Source organism: Notamacropus eugenii, chromosome 3, assembly GCF_028372415.1.
Source record: "Notamacropus eugenii isolate mMacEug1 chromosome 3, mMacEug1.pri_v2, whole genome shotgun sequence".
NCBI classification, from domain to species: Eukaryota; Metazoa; Chordata; class Mammalia; order Diprotodontia; family Macropodidae; genus Notamacropus; species Notamacropus eugenii.
In genome coordinates this window covers 304736933-304757065 of record NC_092874.1, presented here as the reverse complement: position 1 = coordinate 304757065, position 20133 = coordinate 304736933, and the positions used below count along the sequence as shown (strand labels likewise).

At 48.2% G+C, this 20133-nt stretch overlaps 1 long non-coding RNA gene across 2 annotated transcripts in view; it reads right to left on the bottom strand.

Moving 5' to 3' along the window:
• Positions 1–2704: 2704 nt before the first annotated feature.
• The window catches only part of LOC140496574 (uncharacterized), a 30612-nt gene continuing 13183 nt past the window's right edge, over positions 2705–20133 (bottom strand). Inside the window, exons 1-3 of one of the 2 annotated variants that reach the window (XR_011964308.1) lie at positions 15523–16191; positions 4430–4619; positions 2705–3270 (exon numbers count right to left, since the gene is read on the bottom strand). This is a non-coding gene — a long non-coding RNA (uncharacterized lncRNA). Of the gene's footprint in view, positions 3271–4429; positions 4620–15522; positions 16192–20133 lie in introns of those variants that run through there. The other variant, XR_011964309.1, reaches the window with a different exon arrangement.

Here is a 20133-nt window from a genome sequence, read left to right as displayed (position 1 = left end):
TAAGAAACACAAACTGGTTTTCTTCTTCTGATTAAAAAAAAAAGACCATGCCTCATGTCCCAGAAACCTCAGGAGCTGGACTGGTGAACTCCAACATCCACTTTCCAAGGCCCAGGCTTCTAGAGGAATTTGATAGCATCCCACTCATGGCCATTCCCAAGGCCGCAGCAGCCTTGGTTATGGGATGGGCAGACTTCAAGCCATGCCAATGTCCATAACCAATAAGCAGAATAGGTCTCCACTCCCTGCCCCCATTCCAAATCATGAATCCCTGATCCAGGACTTGGAAACCAGAGGCAGGTGCCAGAGACCCGTAGGAGCCTATCAGGCAGGGAAGAGGTCTGGCACCAGAGTCAAGTGAGCTTTGAAGTTGGCAAAAGGTGCCAAGACAAATGCACACATACACAAACACATACAAACACACAGACCAGTCCTTTCCTTCATTTGTCCATCCATCCATCCATCCACCCCATCATTGAGGGCTCTTCTAGCCCCAGAGAATCCACTTGGCCTGCACTTAGTGAGCACCTGCAGAATACAGCTCAGGTCAGATCCCCGTTAGGAGGAGCCAGAGGAGGAGTCCTGCTCTCAGGGAGCTCTCAGCCTAGGGAAGCATAGTGGGGTAGCTTTAGAAAATGGAAAAGTACATTGTGAAGTTAGAAGACCTGTTTGAAAACTACCCCTAATATTTTCTAACTCTGTAACCTTATGCACATACTTTCTGCTTTCTGAGCTTCGGTTTCTTAATTTGTAAATGGTAAGGGGTCCAGTGATCATTAAGGCTCTAAAACTATGATATCCTGACTCCAAGGCAGACACGGGCTTGTGGGTACAGAGGTGACAAAAAGATCAGCCTGGTACGGAGGGGAGGGCAGCCCAGCCCGCAGCTGGTACAAACCAGAGCCAGAGGCTTGCTTTGGCTCCTCGACACCATGGGGAGCCATCTGGGGTTCCTGAGCAGACGAGGGCCATCAGGGAGGTGGGAGCGGTCCTGCAGATCCTCCGCTGGGCTTCGGGTCCTATATAGCGTATCAGGCTGAGGTTTGGGCTCACGGCTCCCTTTGTCTGCATGGTCAGAGGTGGAGGGACCCGGGGCTCCAGAGGGGCGAGCCTAAATTTAGAAGCTAACTTTCACCTCCTCCCTAAGTCCTGTTTGTCAGTGTCTGTAAAGACTTCCCATTTCCCGGAACAGAGGCTCATAAAGCAGAAAAATAACGACCAAGTCAGGGTTTCTCTGATAGCAAACAGCCCCAGTGGAGGGGGTGGTGATGAGTAAGTCCCGGAGAATGAGAACCAGCCGGAGCAAACTTCCGGTGATCAGCCTCCGGGGACAAGATTGTTTTCATCCCTTCTCCCGGAGCCAACGAAGGCCAGCATTGTTTCTGAACCCGCTGGGAGTTTACAAATCGTGTTTAATGGGAAACCAGGGCCTCTTTCCTCTCTTCCATTAGATACACAAATGGTCACTGTCCCACCTTCATCCTCTGTCCTGGGCAGCAGGGCTACATAGACTCTGTGTGCTCTCAACTCCTCCTTCTTAAGTCTCAACTCTGTATGCTAACAGATCCCTCCCCCATCTAGAGATTCTGTGCACTGTTAGGGCACCTTCCCCAGAGATACTGTGCTGTCATTCCCCTACTCCACCCTTCAGAGTCTGTATGTTAACAGGGACCCCTGAAGCTGTCTAGGCTGAAGAAGATGACTGGAAATGTCATCGTCTTCCTCAGAGGGAGTAAGCTCCTGGTCTCCAGAGGTATTCAAGCAGAGACCAGATGACCCCTCGTTCTCCAGGGATGCCGCAAAAGGGAAACCTGCATTGGTGAGCCGATGCAGTTAAAGGTCTGAACCTATATTATGGAGCTAGCTGTCCTTCTGCTCACACAGTGTCCCAGCACCTCTGAGCTGGAGGTGATACTACAGCATATCTAAACCAAACTGCACTTGGACAAAAATTCCCTTTAAGACACGCCTGGTAAGCGCTCCTCCAGACTGGGCTCCCTGCCTCCCAAGTGGGACATTCTGCTTTGGGAGCTCTAATGAGAGTTCATTCGCTAATCGGACTATGAGCTCCTAGAGAGCAGGTATAGGTTTTTGCCTTTACTTGTCTCCTCAGTACTTAGCATAGTGCCTGCCACCTAAGTGTTTAATAAATGCTTGTTGATTTGACTTGATTTAACTCCAGTTGTTAAAAAGCCAAAACCTTTCTCTTGGCAACTTTCTCCTATTTCTTCTAATTCTACCCTCTGAGACCAAGCAGAATAAATTTCTTCTGCTGACAGGTTCATACCTATTAGGAGCCCATCTTTTTGTGAGACTTGCTCCTTCTCTTTTTGAAAATGACTTTCCACCCACTCTTTTGGTCCCTCTCCCTCTTCTGGAGTGGCTTTTATAGAAAACTAGGCCTTTAAAATGGTGGATACCTGCCTCACTGCCAACCTAGCTGATTTTCTAGCCACAACTGATGACTCATTTTCCTGGAGAAATTCTGGCAATTCTTTCTGTCCTGAAAAGTTATAATTTTACCTCTTAGCTCTGAGCCCCCAACCCGATATTGCACTCTGGCCAAATATCAATTTTGCATATCTCTCTCTCTCTCTCTCTCTCTCTCTCTCTCTCTCTCTCTCTCTCTCTCCTCTCTTCTCTCTCTCCTCTCTCTTATCTAATCACCTCTATCTATGTTATATTCAAATAATAATGCACACAGTTTAGCAATACAAGTACTTGTAACCTAAGTCCCAAAGTCCATTGCTATGGGATTCTCTCTCCATTAGTGGAGATCAATGCCCTAGGCCTGCTGTGGGGGAGGTTGGATTTGGCAAGACTTCACAGCTCCAAGAGAGCTCTTTCCTGATTCTCTGTCCTAATCTTGTTGACTGTCTCACCCCTCACTCAAGCCCAGGGCACTGATCTTCACCGTGAGGAAAGAGTCATCAGTTACATTCTTTTAATCACAATTGTTAACATAAGTCACAAAATAAACCTTTAAACATAAAATGGATGAACAGGCTTTCAAGAAACAGAATCAAGCCTCCACCTCTGCCCCTCATCCCCAAGGTAACAGGCTCACACCCTCTCAAAAGAGAGGGAAGAGATTGAGGATTCACCATCTTCCATCCGAAGCTAAAGTGGATTTCACCAGAACAATATCTCCCCACACCACCTGAGTTCCAGCATCCGATGATGGTGACCTTATAGCTGTGACCCTTTTCCATTGATAGTGTTGCCTTTATCCTCTTTTCTGCAGCTTCCTTATCATTTTCTTTCTCCTTCCTACAAATCAGAAAGATGGGAAAGGGCAAGCCTGTCAGTCAAAGTCTTGCCTTCCACCAGCCCTAACGTGGCAGGGTCCGGGGAGGACACTGTGATCTCTGCACATAGGCATCCATCTCTGGCATCCTAATCTCTGAAGTGATGCCAAGGTATGCTTTTTTATTAATTTATTTTTAGTTTTCAACATTCATTTCCACAAGATTTTGAGTTCCAAATTTTCTCTCCATCTCTCCCCTCCCCCCCACCAAGATAGCGGGCATTCTGATTACTTCTCCCTCAATCTTCCCTCCCTTACATCACTTCCCTTCCATTCTCTTATCCCCTTCCCTTCTATTTTTCTGTAGAGCAAGATAGATTTCTACACTCCATTGCCTGTATATCTTATTTCCCAGTTGCATGTAAAAACAATTTTTAACATTTGTTTTTAAAACTTTGAGTTCCACCTTCTCTCCCTTCCTCCCTCCCCACCCACCCTCAAGGTATGTTTTTAATGTGACCCATGATGGCATTGGCTTTTTTCGTCTTCCATATCACACTGTTGACTCATGTTAACCTTGCCTGGCACATAGTAGGGGCTTGATAAATGTTTAATGATTGATTGATAGATTGGTTAAAACTCCCATGTTTCTGTTTCTGTCAAGACAGACATTCCTGGTCCATAAAGAGGCTGACAGTCCATGCATAGCTCTGTCATACTAGCAGGGAAATCATCCTCTAGTAGCTGAATGTCTTTTGACACGAAGGTAGCCTCAAGTACGGAGCTGTCTTGAGAGAGGTCTCCTACAGATAGGAGAATTACATCAGACCAAAGGAAACTAATTGGGTCTGTTGATGAACTCAAGCCATAAATTAAGTAGTAACTTATCATGGTAAACTAAATACTAGTGAGAAGAGTTAAGTACTACAGTGTACCTCATGTCAGCAGCATTCTGGATTATAGGATCATTCAGACATCGACTCAACCTCGGCAGAGAGAGACAGAGGGAGAGGGAGAGGCAGAGGGAGAGGGAGAGGCAGAGGGAGAGGGAGAGGCAGAGGGAGAGGGAGAGGAGGGAGACAGAGAGAGAGAGAGAGAGAGAGAGAGAGAGAGAGAGAGAGAGAGAGAGAGAGAGAGAGAGAGAGAGAGAGAGAGAGAGGAAGAGCATTGGAAGGCACTTACCGAAGAGAGGCATTCTGGGGTGGAAGTTGGGAGCAGCAGCTGTTTCAGCAAGTTCATGCAGTCACTGAGTCTTTCTTCTTTGTGCGTGAGCTCTCCATGGTGCTCAGTGGGGTCCCCACACCGGGTCCAAGCAGTATGTCCACGATGAAGCCTTGTCCTCTTGGGTAGGAGTTCTGTCTTCAGCTTTGATCTAAGATATTAATAATGATAACAACAATAATAGCGCTCATATGTGTAGACTTTGAAGTCTTCAAAAGTGTAAACATACATTATCTCATTTGAGCCTCGGAGCTCCCTAGTCTTTATTGCTCCCACTTTGCAGCTACAACCCATAAGAGGCAGAAAAAGTGAAGTTACTTTCCAAGACCATATGATTTTTTTTTAAGTTCCAGGGTCAGGATTGAAAGAAAGTCAGGTTTCCAAATAGTTGTCTTTGACTCCTGCTGCCTCTCACTGATGCCCCCTCACTAGAAACTTGTTTTTAGTAATATTGCACTTGGTTGCACTCATCACACTCTACTTTTGTTTTTGTTTATAAATCAAATTATTTTGAATGATCAAAGTTAACTACTTCTAAGGCATATTCTTGATATGTAAGGCCCCGCCTTCTAACCTCACTGCTCCTTTCTGGTGTTAGCTCCCTCAGCATGGAGGCATAGGGAGGGTCAAGAAGACCTGGATCCAAAGCCTAGCTCTGGCATTTATTGCTGTGTGTCCTTGGCAAGCTCCTGCCCTTCTCTGGGTTTCAGTTTCCTCCTATAAAAAAGAATGAAGTAATGCAACTAGATCATCTGTAATAAAGCGTCAGGCTCCAGAACCATGTGCTGTGTAGTGATATACCCCTCCAGCCTCACTGCTCAACTTAGCCTCTCTTATACACGCCTTTGTTTTCTTGCCTCTGCACCTTGGCTTGTGCTGTCCCCTCTTCTCCTTTCCTCTCTTCTGTTGAATTCCTACCGTCCTTTAAAGTCCAAGTCAAATGTTTCCTCCTCCAGGAAGCCTGTTCTGGTCTCCTAAGTTCCTAGAGATCTTCCTCAGGCTTCATACAATTCATTGTTGATGCTTTTAAATACATTTGCCCCAATAATATTGTGTAGTAGAGTTAAATCTTTGTGTCTTATCCACCATCAATTGATTATTCCATCAACAAGCATTTCCTGTTATTATATGCCAAGGACTGCTAAATGCTGACCTCCCAACTCCTTGAGGTCAGGGACCTGCAGCATCTATCACAGAATTCTGAATGCAATAACTCATCAATGTTGGTTGAATTGAACTCAGTTGAACCAGAGGACTCCAATCACTGAGCCCCACTGCTCAGCTGGTGACTGTGGGTTCCAATTACAAGCCAAGGACACACTGGGAAAAGAGCATCCTTGGGAGGACTGGATCAACATAGCCAACATCCAAAAGTGTCAGGAGGAAGGAGCCCAGTCTAGTTACTGAGCAGTGACCTCCCTGACCAGTCACAGCTCCACTCTTTGGCATCACTTATTAAGGAGGGCTTATGATCTCACCTCCTTTGGCCCCTGCAGAAGACTCAGAGAGCAGTAACAGGAAGGGAGAGGGAACAGCTTGTGGGGAAGCTGGGAAAGCTTATGGAGGCTGCGGGGGGGGGGGGGGGGGGACAGTGTGGTAGAGTGGGCAGCCCATGGGTTTTGGAGTCAGGTTACTTCAGTTCACATTCCAGTTGTGCCCCTTTGTGAGCACAGACAAGGCCCTTCCCTTTTCTGGGCTTCTGCAAAAAGAGGTGAGTGGGTTAGATGATGTCTGGGTTTCCTTCCAGCTTTAAATTCTATGTATTTATTACAAAAGAGAAGGCAGACTGCCGTAAACCTGGGAAGAGGGAAGTCAGCCTTGCCAGAGCTGAAGTCCTGATCCTCGTGTCATCCACTTTAATTCTCTCATGCCTGACATTTACTGTTCTATCTGGGACTCGCCCACACTCTCAGACAAGCCTGGCCTGAGCTGCAGCTATCTTTCCATCACAAATACATCCCATTACTTGGTGCCTGGCACTTATTGACTGACTTACTGAGATTCTCCAGTACCAGAAAATTGTCCCCCTCGAACCAAGGAGGGTGTCCAGAGCAAGCACTTGTTGCCTGAGATGGAGAAGACACTCTACTCTCCTGGTTGCCTCCCTAGTGGCCAGTACACTCTGGGAAGAGACACAGAGACCCAAATGGGAGTCCCTAACCCAATTCTGCCTTCAGTTGGCCTGAAGGTTAATCTGGGGCTCACTCTATAACAGCTCAAGCTGAGAAAGGGTAATGTACTTGTGACCAGCCTAATCATCTCCCAGGAGCAGACCCTATTCTTTCACGTTCTTAAATATCCCAGCAGGATACTTCCCCTGCTGGGAATGTGGCTCAGTTTTGCACACCCCCTACCCCCACCCCCGGTGCTTTCCCTAGCCATGGTGCTGATATATGTCCTGCGAAAAAGAGCTTAGTCAGCTGCTCAGACCTACCCATTTATGGAAAGGGACAGGTTGACCCTAGAACTCTTCCCAGACTTGTCCTCCCATTCCAGACTCCCCTCCTGTACCTGGAGGGGCATGGGGAGCACTGAATCTGGGCAGTCCCTGGGGGTAAGATTTTGTATGTGAGGAATTTTCATAGAATTTCAGGTTGGAAATGCCCTTAGGAATTAGGTAGTGCTATCCCTCCACCCATGCTCCTCAGAGGAGGAAATGGGAAAGAGATGTGGAAAAAGTTCCTCTGCCCTCTACCCTGGAATATCTCAGCTGGAGGACTGTGCTAACCTCCAGTTACCACATTTTATGGAGACTCATTAACAAATTGGTGCAGGCTGACCAGGACAATAAGAGTCCTGGCGATCAAAACATAGGAAGGAATGAAGGGTTGTTTGACCTGAAGAAAACCCAGGAGAGAGAGAGAGAGAGAGAGAGAGAGAGAGAGAGAGAGAGAGAGAGAGAGAGAGAGAGAGAGAGAGAGAGAGAGATCTTCAAGAAAAGGGATTACATTTACTTTGGGCAGAACTGGGAGCCTCGAGGAGAAACTGAATGAATGCAAGGAACTACTCTCCAATCCTTATCTCAAGTTGGAATTCTCTGACTCTTCAGGTAACGGACTGCTCTTTGCTTCGGGGCACGTGAGCAGAGGCAAGACAGTAACAAGTGGCTTCCTGCACAGAGAAGATCGGACCTGGGATGTCCATTGGAGCTCAGCTGCGGGTGGAGCGGAGCCAAGATCAAACACCAGGTCTCCAGATTGTATTCGGTGGATTCTCTTTCCATTGCTCACATAATAGGTATCCAAGAAAAACAATGGAATTCAATTGCAATGGAATAAACATCCCCCCCCCCCCCCCCCCCCACACACACACCTTGTTATCACACTCTCACTTTGCTCCTCCAGTTCTGTCTTTTAAAGCAAATTCCTTCCTGGTCCACAGTTAATCCATGGGTTAAAGGATGATCAAAAAGGAGCTGAAATTAATTTGGTTTACCTGGGACTTGTTCCCCCAGCCTGACATTCCATCTCTTACCCCCTTACATGTGTGTTACACTGTACCTTCTGCCTGGAATGTCTTCATTCCTCACTTCTCTCTCAAAATCTCTAGCTTAGCTTAAGGACCATCTTACACCAGGCTTTTGCTAACTGCCCTCTCCCCACTGCTCTAAAATGATTTGACATCTAATGATGAGGATAATAGCTACCACTTAGTACATGTCACGAACTGTGCTAAGTGCCTTTCAAATATTGTCCCACTCACAAGGTGCTATTATCACTCCCATTCTGCAGTTGAGAAAACTGAGGCAGATGAAGGTGAACTGACTTGTCCAGGGTCACACAGCTAGTAAGTATCTGAGGTAGGATTTGAACTCAGGTCTTCCTGAGTCCATGTAGTGGCCTGAGCTCTGCCACTGACTTGTTCTTTGTCTTTGAGTAAGTCTCTCTCTGAGCCTCAGTTCTCCCATCTACAAAATGGGCAGGATCTCCTCTTCCCTGCTCCCTCCCAAGGTTTTGCCGCCTGCAGAGATGTGAGAGAGGGGTGGCTTCAGCTCACCGCAGCAGTCTGATTTGATGAAGCTGGGAACACAGCAGGACTTTTCCAATCATTGAAAGAATCTCCGCCAGATTTCTGGGTCCAGGGCCAGAAGCTGAGCCAGGTCAGCCTGGCCCCTCCCCACCTGGTGAGATCATGGTGCATGTTGGGCTTGGAACCCCAGCTGGCCGCCACCACTACCCGTGACTCACTCCCGGCTGGCCCCAAAGAGCGAGGCCTCCTGGGGCCAGGGCCAAGAACAGCCCCTGTCCTCAGTCCAAACCCCACTGTGGTTGGCGGCTGTGGAGGCCTGCTCTGCTCCAGCTCCAAGGCCCCCAGGCAATGTCTGTCTGGGGAAACCCTCTGTGGTGGGAGATTCCTGGCTCTAGACTTCCTCATCCTCAGGACCACAGAACTCAGGGCCGGAATGGACCTTAGAGAAGATCCATCCTCCTCTTTCGTGCTACAAGAGGAGGAGACTGGGACAGCCCAGAGGGGCAGGGACTTGGCCAGATAGGACGTGGCAGGCCTGGGATTTGAACCCAAATCTTCCTCCCTGGGCTCCTATCCCTGACTACACCACCGTTCCTTGTGACTGCTTCTTTCTATTTTTTTAAGGTGGAGGTAAGAGGAAAGGGACCTGGGCCTGAGTTGGACAGCTTGCTCTGAGATGTCACAGAATCTGAGCTGGGAGAGAGCTCAGCCTCAGAGGCAGCTAATCTGAGCCAGAGTTCTCACTCCAGAATATCAGCCATGTGGGCATCCAGCTTCTGCTTGGAGACCCCCACTGATGGGGAGCTCACCACGTGTCGGTAGCCCACGACATGCTTGGAGAGCTGTCATTGTTAGAAAGTTATTCATGATACCAAGCCCACATCTTCCCATGACTGCTTCCCAGCTTTCCTCAGGAGTCACAAACAGGAAATAAAATTCTCCTGGTTACATGACTTCTTGATGATGGGATCCTGAGAACATCACTGAGTCTCTGTAGTAATTATCAGTATTAATATTTTACCACCCTCTTCTCTGTGCTCTTAGCACAATACCTGGCATACAGTCAGTGCTTAATCAATGCATATTGACTGACTGATTGGTGCTTAAAAGGTATTTTATAAACCTTAGAACGCAGAGGAGAGAAGGCTGATTGTCACCAGCCCTTGGGCAAGGATAGGGGAATACCATGCATTCCTTCTGCCACTCAGCACAAATTTTGTGAATACCCTCTGTTTGCAGGGCCCTGTCAGAGCCCTGCGAGGGAGGCAGTGGTGGATAAGCCTCTCCCCATCCCACAGCAGAATGCCACAGATGTGCAAGGGAGAGTGTGTTTGGTATCCCCAGAGAAGGTCAATAGGGCAATACGGGAGGGCCAGGCCTTGAAGGTTAAATTGGGACTTTGGGGTTCAGTTTACCACTCATCCTTTCAGTCTGGGGTTCAGAAGAAAGCACCTTGGGGCTGGGAGTCAGAAGACCTAGCTCGACAATGTGAACTCCAAAAGGGCCTTCCCCAATTCTGGACTTAGTTTCCCCATCTATAAAATGAGAAGACTCAAACTTCTTATCTCTTCAGCTGTGTTTCTGCACTTCCTTCTATCTTATTATTGGGGGAGGGGTGAAGGAGAGAGAAAGTGGCGTAGTCTGCCCCCCTTTTGTTTTCCAGAGTTCAGCCTCCCCAGCCCCAGGCCAAACACCAAGGGGGCCTGAGCTTTCCCTACATGCAAGGCTATTTAGGGGGAAATTGCTGACAAGGGAGATTCTCCCTGGGTCAACGAAACTCCCAGGGAGCCCTCATATTTGGGTATCTTTGGGGCAGAGAGCCACTCTGCCCTCTGAGGTGGAAGGTGGCAAGGCTGGGTCAGGCTGCTGGGATTAATGAGACCATCATGAAACTAGAGATGACTGAATTGATGGAAGATGAGGAGTCCCAGGGCCTGCCCTCAGGGAACTCCCGGTCTGGAGGGAAGAAGCAGATGCAGGACAGGGTTATACTCAGGGGTGGACCCAGGACCTAGACCATGGGGCTCATCAGTCTCTAAGGTCATGGAAAGTCAGAGAAGGAAGGGATCAGCAGAGTGAAAGAGTCAGGGCAGATTTTCAGGAGGAGGAGGAGGAGGGATTGGACCCATCCAGGGAGGGTTGGAGAAGAGAAGGGAAGCTATTCCAGGGGCTCAGGTGGGTCAGGTCAGAGGAGAGGGGCAGGGTATGAGGGTGGTGTCAACTCCCGAGGAGGGTCCCCCTTCGGTGGTGCCAGGAAGGGCTGAGGAGAGCAGGACCAGGACTTATGCCTGCTGAGCCCTTCCCTCTTCCCAGGCCTGTCCCGCAATCCCCCCAGCCGGGGCTGATCCCAATTAGCCAGGTCTGTGGCAGTGACAGATTCTGAGGGATTGGCCTCTGCCTCCCTGGGTCTGGGATTACAGCAGCTCAGGGTGAGCACAGATGGGAGAACATTAAAGTTTTATAGGCCGACCATCTGCTCAGAGCCCACTCCCAGCACCTCCATGCACCCAGGGCCAGGCAGGTTTGTGGGTTCTCAGTCCAAGTCTCTGCACCTGAGAACTGTGGTGTTTCTCTATATGCCATCATATATATGTGTAGGCCCATGTGTGTTGGTATGCATACATGGACAGACATACATGTGTGTGGTCACATGGGTGTGCAGGCATGGCTGTAAAGGGGGGTAGTATGGACTCCTGAGCATCCATGTGTGTGCCTATGTGAGTCTGAGCCCTGAAGGGGATTTCCCCTCAGACTCCTGCATTTGAGATCAGGGCTCATTCTTCCCCTTTGCAGCCCCTGGAGAGCCTGGAAGACCAAACAGGAGTCAGAGACCACTGAGACACAGGAGACAATTGCAGAAATACCTCATTAAGGTATTCTTCTGCCCCAGGTGGAGCTGAGGCAGAAGAAGCTGCCCTGGAGAAGACTTTTGTAAGTGAAATGCTAGTTCATAAATGTTGTGTCAGCCCCAGCATGACCCTGAAAGACCTTAATCTTTGGGTTCATTATTGTAAGTGTGACCCGTGGCCTGAAACTGAACCTCAGGGTTTACCTGGCCTGAGTTCTGTCTTAGGGATTCCTCACAGACATCTCTCTTTGGCTCATGCCCTCACCTAACCCTCCCCTTGGAACATCATCACTTGTGTCTAGCAAAGAGCCCTCAGCTCCCTTGCAAGCACTCAGCCCAACAAGCCACCAAATACAGGACTGGCTTTATTTTCCCCAAATGCCAAACAGAAATGAATCACAGCTAAGCCCACAAAAGGGTCAAGCCAACCCTCCAATGAGCCTCCATCTTTCTGAAGGAATCCTCCACACTTAGAATAGTACCATTGGTGAGCACCTCATCTGCAATCCTCTCAGGGTTACTGGGAGGTCAAGTAACTTGTCCCTTCCTCTAGTCTCAGAGGGACTGTGCACTAAGGTTGAGGTTGCCACTCAGGGTCATTGAAAATTCAGCCCTCTTCACTAGGACTCAAACAGTCTGCAGAACTTCCAGGACCAGGGAAGGGCCAAGTCTGGACTTGCTCCCTCAGCCCATGTGCCTAGCCTGGCTGCACTCCTGCTGGATTCCAGAATTCTTCCCCTTGGCCCAGGAAGTTTGCACTGTCCATGAACTCCTCTGAGTCATGTGGACAGTCTGATCATGTCACTGACCTCCTTAAAAACCTTCAGTGTCACTAACATTTGTATCCCAAAGAGATAAAAAAGTGGGAAGAGGATCTATTCGTACAAAAATATTTGGAGCAGCTCTTTTTTGGTGGCAAAGAATTGGAAATTGAAGGGATGTCCATCAGCTGGGGAATGGTTAGACAAGCTGTGGTATTGGATTTGGATTGGATTGGATGCGATCTTATTGTGCTATAAGAAATGATGAACAAAATGCTCTCAGAAAAACTTGAAAAGACTTACATGAACTGATGCAAAGTGAAGTGAGAACCAGGAGAACATTGTATACAGTAACAGCAACATTGTAACAATAACCAACTGTGAATGACTTAGCTCTTCTCAGTAATACAATGATTTAAGACAATTCCAAAGGACTTATAATGAAAAATACTGTTCACCTCCAGAGAAAGAAGAGATGGAATCTGAATGCAGATTGAAGCATACTATTTTCACTTTCTGTGTGTGTTTGTGTTTTTCCTTTTGATCTGTTTCTTCTTTTACATGACTAACATAAAAATATATTTCACATGATTGCCCATATATATAACCTACATGAAATTGTTTACTGTCTTAGGGAGGGAGGGAGGAAAAAAATATGGAACTCAAAATTTTAGAAAAAAGAATGTTAAAAACTGTCTTTACATTTAATTGGGAAAAAATAAAATGCTATTTAAAAAAAACTTTTCGTTTCTTCCTTATCTCTAAAACAATATCTAGCCTTTAAAGCCCTTCAGAATCTAGTGCCAGAATCTTTCCTGAGATCTCGCATGATTTCTCTTCTCATATAGAGATAAATTGGTCTATTTGGTGAAGAGAACACACATTTATTAAGCACCTACTATGCACTTTACAAATAGCATCTCTAAACTCTGGTTTCCAACTCTTTCCCCCATGCCTGGAATGCTCTCTCTGTCTCTGTCTTTCTGTCTGTCTGTCTTTCTGTCTCTGTCTCTTTCTCCCCCTCTCTCTCTTAGCCAATGTGTCCTCCCAAGGCCTTTCTGATCCTCCAAGTTTGATTCTCAAGGCTTTTCCTTGTTTCATACGTTATCAGGCATCTGTTTATCTGTTCCCATGTTATATTCCCCCACCTCCACCCCAGAACCAGTGCCTTATACCTAGTAGAAACTTGGTCAGTATTTGCTGAATTGGATCGGGCTGCCCAGGGGTTCATCCCAGCGTTTTTCTGCTTGCCTGCTCGCTCACCCAGGGCCTCCTGGAATGTCCAGCCGCTGCCACTCCTAAACTACTTGCTGGAGGCCCAGCTTTCCTGCCTTCCTGTTGCCATATCTGAGTTGGGGAGCCTTAGGAGGATGGGCAGGCCTTTTCTCAGGAAGCCAGTGTCCATGAGACCTGGAGGTTTCTCTCTGGTCACTTCACCTCAATTTCTTTCTCTCTGTGTCCATCTGTGTCTCTGCTACCCTTCCTACACCAAATTCAGAGAGGTGGCTGAGGTAAATAACTTACCCTTACTATGGATGAGCAGGTACCTGGGGCAAGGCAAGGTCGTCACCTTGAAAGGAGGTACCTTTAGGGTTGGAAGTCTCTGGAGTGGAGACCCCTTCTCCACTGACCCTGAGGAGGGTCTAACCCTGAGGAGGTAACCAGCTGCACTCCTTTTGGGAAGGGAAGATTCCTAAAGAGAAGACTTGGACTCTCAGGTTCTTCTGCTCTGAGACATGACTTCCTTCAATGGGGACTATGTAAAACAGGGCCTGCTGGCATTTGGGGTCCCATTGTAGGGGAGTCTAGACCCAGAGGGACCCCCTTCAAAGACAGATGCTCATTCATTTATTCACTGTGAGGAAGAAGAGGAGAAAGAAGAGGGGTGGTACCTTCCCTGCCCTCTGGGAGCTCCCAGTCCAAGAGAGCAGAGACAGATACATTCCTGGTGAAGGGCTCAGGAGGGGCAGGGGTACTTAGCTGGATAGACACCAGGTCTCCAGAGTCTGGGCAGGAGGGGCTGGCAGCAATGGGGCTGTGGCTATGGGCCCCCTGCCACATTTCTGGACCAGTAAGCTTCGGGCCTATCTATCTGTCTGTTCTTGGCCCACTGATGCTGTGGTTGGAGAACAGGGAGACTCTGGGAGAAAAGGGTTACCCAGGGTCCCTAAGGGCCAGTTGAGCCAGGCACACACTGAAACCCCATCAGTCATCTGGACCTGGCAGGGAAGGCCTGTCTCCTCTCCAGGATAGCCACTGTGGCTGATGGGGCCTCCCAAAGCCACACAGAGCCCTCAGTGTGTGCTGTGGGCCCAGCCCAGCCTCTGGCTCCACTGTGTCCTGAAGACAGACTCAGCCCCTCCTTCCTCTGCACAGAGGCTCAGCCCAGGCAAGGAGGGGCAAGAAGCCCCAGGCTGGGTCCTGCCTGCCTCCGTCTGGGCTCTTCCAGGAGCCTTGGAGGAGGGAATAAAGCAGAGACAGACAAGGACACAGAGTAAAACGGGCAGAGACGGAGAGGGGAGAGACAGGCAGGAACCACAGAGACACAAGGAAAGAAAAGTAGAGACACAGGAAGAGAAACATGGAGGCAAAGAGAGATAGAAAAAGAGGTACAGAAAGGGAAAGCTGGTCCCCAAATGTGTCCCCTTTAAGACCCACCAGGACCAACATCAGCAATAACAAGAATTTAAAGCCTTTTGGGGGAATATCAGAAAAGGAATTCACCTGTTCATCAATAAGAATTTACCTAAATATGGGGAGAGAAGATGGAACTTAAACCTGTCCTTTGGTCTCAAATCTAACCCTCTTTCCAGCATATCTCTGTGTCCTAGGGAGAGGGGGGAAGGGGAGAGGACTAGCAGACAGTTGGAGGGAGAGAGAGAGAGAAGAGTGAAGACGAAGGGACAGATGAAGACACCCCTCTCCCCTCCAGAGCTGGCCAAAGTCATATAGCTTTCAAGTGACTAAGCAGGATTTGAACTCAGGTTTCCCTGTCCCCAGCATGACACTCTGTCTACCTCCTCATGGTGTCCCTTCCTTCACCCCATGCTGTGCCAAGAGAAACCCCAGAAATCCTCCAGGTTGTGTGGTTGGAGGAGGGTGCGGAGAAAGTAAAAGGAGGCCTGGACTTGGGCTCCCCAGACCGTGGGCCCATGATTGCATTGTCATTGACCAGCCCTCCTCTCCTGAGCCTCAGTTTTTTCAGCTGTAAAATGGGGCTGGTAACCTTACACATTCCTGCCCTCTCTTCCACTCCAGAGCAGTTGCCGGGAATGGCCTCTGGAAACCTCACAGCCCTGTGGACTGAGAGGTAAAGTCTCCAGAACAGTGCTGGGAGCATCATTAGACCTATTTCACAGATAAAGAAGCCGAAACCAGACAGCTAATGGACGTTAGAGCTCGTCCTCAAACCCAGGCTGCACTCTTGCCCCTGCACCAGAAGCAGAAAGAAGGGCTGAGACAGGAGGCTGACCCACCTGGAGGTCTTGAGGCCTACGTCTTGAAGAGGTGAAGGAAAAGGCCTTTCAAGGAAGAGGCCTGGGTCTGGGGTGGGGAGGCAGCCTGCCTGCTGGTCAGCAGTAACTGTTATCACAGACCCACTGCTGAAGGGTGTGAGTACTCTTCTCAGCATACAAGCTAAGCAGCCAGAGACATCCGGCCCAGCTCCTGAGGAGTCCCTTCTGGAGGATGCCCATGGAGACCTGGAGACAACAGAGTCAAACGGAGCCTCAGAGGCCTGGGGTCCACTCCCAGCCCTGCTGTGCAGCTAGCCTGGGGAGACACCCTTCCCCGCTGGCTGCGCCTCATTTCCTTCTCCCTCATCTGAGGAACACCTCTTAGCTATTAGATATTCAGCCTCAGGGACCCCTCTGTGCCCCATGTCACCATCTATATACAGGAAAAGGCTCTCTCCTGTTCTAAATCGATGATCTTAAAACCCTGCCAGACCAAAGGGTCGCTCTCTCTCTCTCTCTCTCTCTCTCTCTCTCTCTCTCTCTCTCTCTCTCTCTCTCTCTCTCTCTCCTCTCCTCTCCTCTCCTCTCCCCTTCTCCCTCTCTTCTATCTCCCTCCTCTCTCTCCCCTTCTCTTTCTCCCCCCCATCTCTGTCTCTGTCTCTCTCTGTCTCTCTCTCCTCTCTCCCTCTCTTTCTCTCTCTTCCCCCTCCTCTTTCCCTCCTCCCCTTCCTATTACACCTCCTTCCCCCCTTCCCCTCTCTCTCCTCCTCCTCATCCTCCCTCTGTCCCTCCTCTTTCTCCTCCTCTCATCTCCAGCTCCAGATCAGCCCCACCCCCCCCACCCCACAGGGGCTCTGCTTCCATGCCAGCTTGGATCAAGCCAAGCAGACCCATCACGTGGCTGCTCTGTTATGTCTGGCTGCCTGGGAACTGGGTCACTGAGGCCTGGTCTCTCTCCCTGAGCTTTCCACTATAGGAGAAAGGAGAGTCCAGCCTCCCCCACAGGCTCCCAGGACCCAGGCCCAGCCCTGAGAGCACAGCACACAGACAGACAGATAGATGCCAGTTTAGAACAATTCTACCTTAGCTCTCTAAGGACCCTTACTCCCCTTCACTTCACAGGCTCTCCTGTCCCCACAGCCCTCCAGGAGGTGCGCAGGGCAGGGTAAGGCACATAGCTATATTTTACAGTTGGGGAAACTGAGGTCCAGAGAGAAAGAATCTTGCCCAAAGTCCTTCAGAGAGGCTGGAGCAGAGGCGGCGCTGCATGGCAGGGGGCCTGGTTTCAAAACTAGGGTTCTTCCCCTTCTCTGCATAGCTAGGACCACAGTAAAACAAGGGCAATAAGAAAGTTTGGAGGAAGGAAGAGGTGGGGGGCTGGAGGTGGCTGTGTCTGAGACATAAAGCTGGGAAGCTCGGAGCCAGCTTGTGGAAGGTCTTGAATGCAGAACCAAGAGCTCTGTATCTGTCCTACACTGTCTGTAGGCAATGGGGAGCAATCAGGGGTTTTAGGTTTGGGAGGTGACTGGTGGCATGGCCTGGAGACAATGGGATCATGTGGAACTGACCCCAGGGGCCAGACAGCCCAATTTATACACGAGCATCTCCTCTCCAATCAATCAATAACCAGCAAAGCATTTTAAAAGCGCCTACTATGTGCCAAGCACTGTGCTGGACACTGTGGACAGAAAGACAGAGAATAAAACAATCTGTGCTCTCACTCAGCTTGGAAGGACCTCAGGGGCCACCTGGTCCAAACTTTTCTTTAATTATGCCCATTTCACAGAGGAGGCAACTCAGGCCCAGAGACAAGGAGGGACTTGCCCAAGGTCACAGGTGCTAAGTAGCAGAGCCAGAATTCGAACCTACATCTTCCAACTCAGATCTGTTCACTGTTCCATACTTCCTGATTATCCTGAGGAACAGCTGCACTTTGCATCAGAAGAAACAAGTTGGAATCCTGCCTCAGCCCCCTGCTAGTTGTGTGACTCTGAACAAGTCACCTTTGACACATAGTAGGCACTTGATAAATGTTTATTGGATTTATTGAATTGAATTCCTCCTCTGTGAGCCTCAGTTGCCTCCTCTGTAAAATGGGCATAATGACCCCTCTAGGATCTCCCTGAGAGGGATGATGTGAGGGGAGTTTTTGGCAAAGGGTAACAGGCTCTCTAAAAATGGTGGCTATCATGAGCACACCCTGAGGATGCAATAGTCTTTATCTGGAGACCAGATTGGTCTCTCTGTTGTAACTTTTCCCCAAGACGCCCAGCTCCGCTGTCTAAAGGCTGAAAGTTTGGCTTCTGTTCTGACTCTCTCTCAATGACATCTCTTCAACTCTACCCCCTCCATTCCTGGACTTCCCCTCCCCAAAGCCCAGAAAATACAAGCCCGATATAGTCTTCAGCAATTTCTTGCAAAGTTCCAAGACTCAGCTCTAGGTGAACATTTGATTTTGACTTGCATCTCCCCAAAAGGACATTCAGCTCCCCTACAAGCACACAGGATAACATGATATCAAGTACAGTAGAACATGGACTTTACTTAGCAGACTTTGCAAACAGAACAGACTTGTCTCCAAGCCCTTGGACAGCTAGGGGAGCTCTGCCCCACCCTTTCTCCTCAGGACTTATACTGTTGGCATGACTCATAGTCAAAGAAAAGGTGGTGCCCCACGAAGCCAACTCTTCTCCCCCTTTTCCAACACACAGTCAGTAAACCTTTATTAAGCACCTGCTATGTGTCAGGCATGGGACTAGATGGTGGGGGATTAGGGCTAGAAATCTCAAACCAGATCCTAACCACACAAAGAGTGCAGCTCATCCCCACCTTCTCTCATCAGGCTGTCTGTGCCCCAAAATGGATGTGGTTCCCTGTCGAGTGACTGTAAATGTGAAAGCATCCAGGCTCATTAACAGATCTCTCTTTCTGATTCTGTTTGCCTCACACTCATTTACTAGATACTTAACAGCTGTGTGACCCTGGGCAAGTCACTTAATTCTGCCTCAATTTCCTCATCTGTAAAATGAGCTGGAGAAGGAAATGGCAAACCACTGCAGTATCTTTGCCAAGAAAACTCCACAGGCGGTCACAGAGAGTCAGACAGGACTGAACAACAATTAGCCTGCCTCTGTCTGTCTGTCTGTCTGCTTGCCTATCTGTATATCTCTCTGCCTCCTCCTTTTAAACATCAAAGTTCAGGATAGATACAGGGTGCCAACCCTAGGATGCCTCAGATCTCAGCTCACTGCACATGCTTGCACAAAAGACTCTGCCCTTTGGGGGGGGTCACCTGTCCCTTGCCCAAAAAATTCACACTCTGTGTAGGGGGAGGGGGTTTTGACCTCGACCAGGAGATAGTGGAAGAAGTTTCCCTCTCTTCTCAGTGTGAGTATGCCAAGTTCCCCCAGTCCCTCCAAGAAATCCTAACCTTGTTCTCTGGTGCCTTTATGAAACAAAAGGAGGTGAATCTCCAGATGGTTTCTAGGCAAGAGGGGATGAAGCCCGAACAACAAACATCTTAGTATGATTAGTTAACAGCCTGGTGAGAACAAGGCTGTGATAAACAGTGCCAGAAGAGTGGCATATGATGAGGATTCTGGGAATAGGATGGGGGTGGGGAGTGAGTTGATGGTGGAGAGGAGAGGGTGCTGAAAGCCACTTTCCCACCTCAGTTCAGAGACAGATTAGGACCTCATTTTCCTTACCTGTAGAAGTGAAGGGATTAGAGCCAATGACCCCTAATGTCTCTTCCAGCAGCAGTAACATGCTAGGACTTAGGAAGGGGCAGCAAACTTACCTTAGCAAGATGGGGAGAGACTGAGCAACGGAGAGTGAAGTTTGACATTTCTATCAACGTTAATTTTTCAGTTTTAATGCCATACCAATAAAATCATAAAAGGATACTTTGCAGAACTGAAATAATAACAAACCATTTGAAAAAATAGATCTAAAATATCAAAGAAAATGATGAAAACACACAGAGACAAAGACAGACCTCAGACTATATTATATAATTATGTAATATAGATCAGCTACAACATATATATGTACACAAATATATATTATAGTTCTGCAGTCACTGAAATCATTTGGTTTTGTTTTAAAAACAGACGGATCAATGGAACAGACTAGACAAGGGGGAATAAGGAACAATGGAACTCATTTGTCTAGTATTCAATAAATTGGAAAAGAAATTACTGAGGAAAGATCACCCCATTTGATAAAATTAAACAAAACAACTTCTGGGAAAACTGGAAAGCAGTCTGGCAGAAACTGGGCTTAGACCAGCACTTGCACCATATTCCACAATATATTCAAAATGAATACCTGACCTTAATATTAAGGTTATACCATAAAGAAATTAAAAGAGAAATGGATCGTGTGCTTTTTGCAGCTATCAGTAGGAGATGTATTTTTAACTAAACAAGGGACAAAAGCAATTATAAAAGATAAAATAGATAATGTTGAATACATGAAAGTTAAAAGCTTCTGCATAAACAAAATTAATGCACCCAGGTTAAGAAAGGAGGCAGTTGGTTGGGGAAAAAATTTGCACAAAATTTCTCCCATAATGCCCAAGTATCCAAGACATATAAACAATATATTTTGTGTCCTCTTCGAGCACAAAGG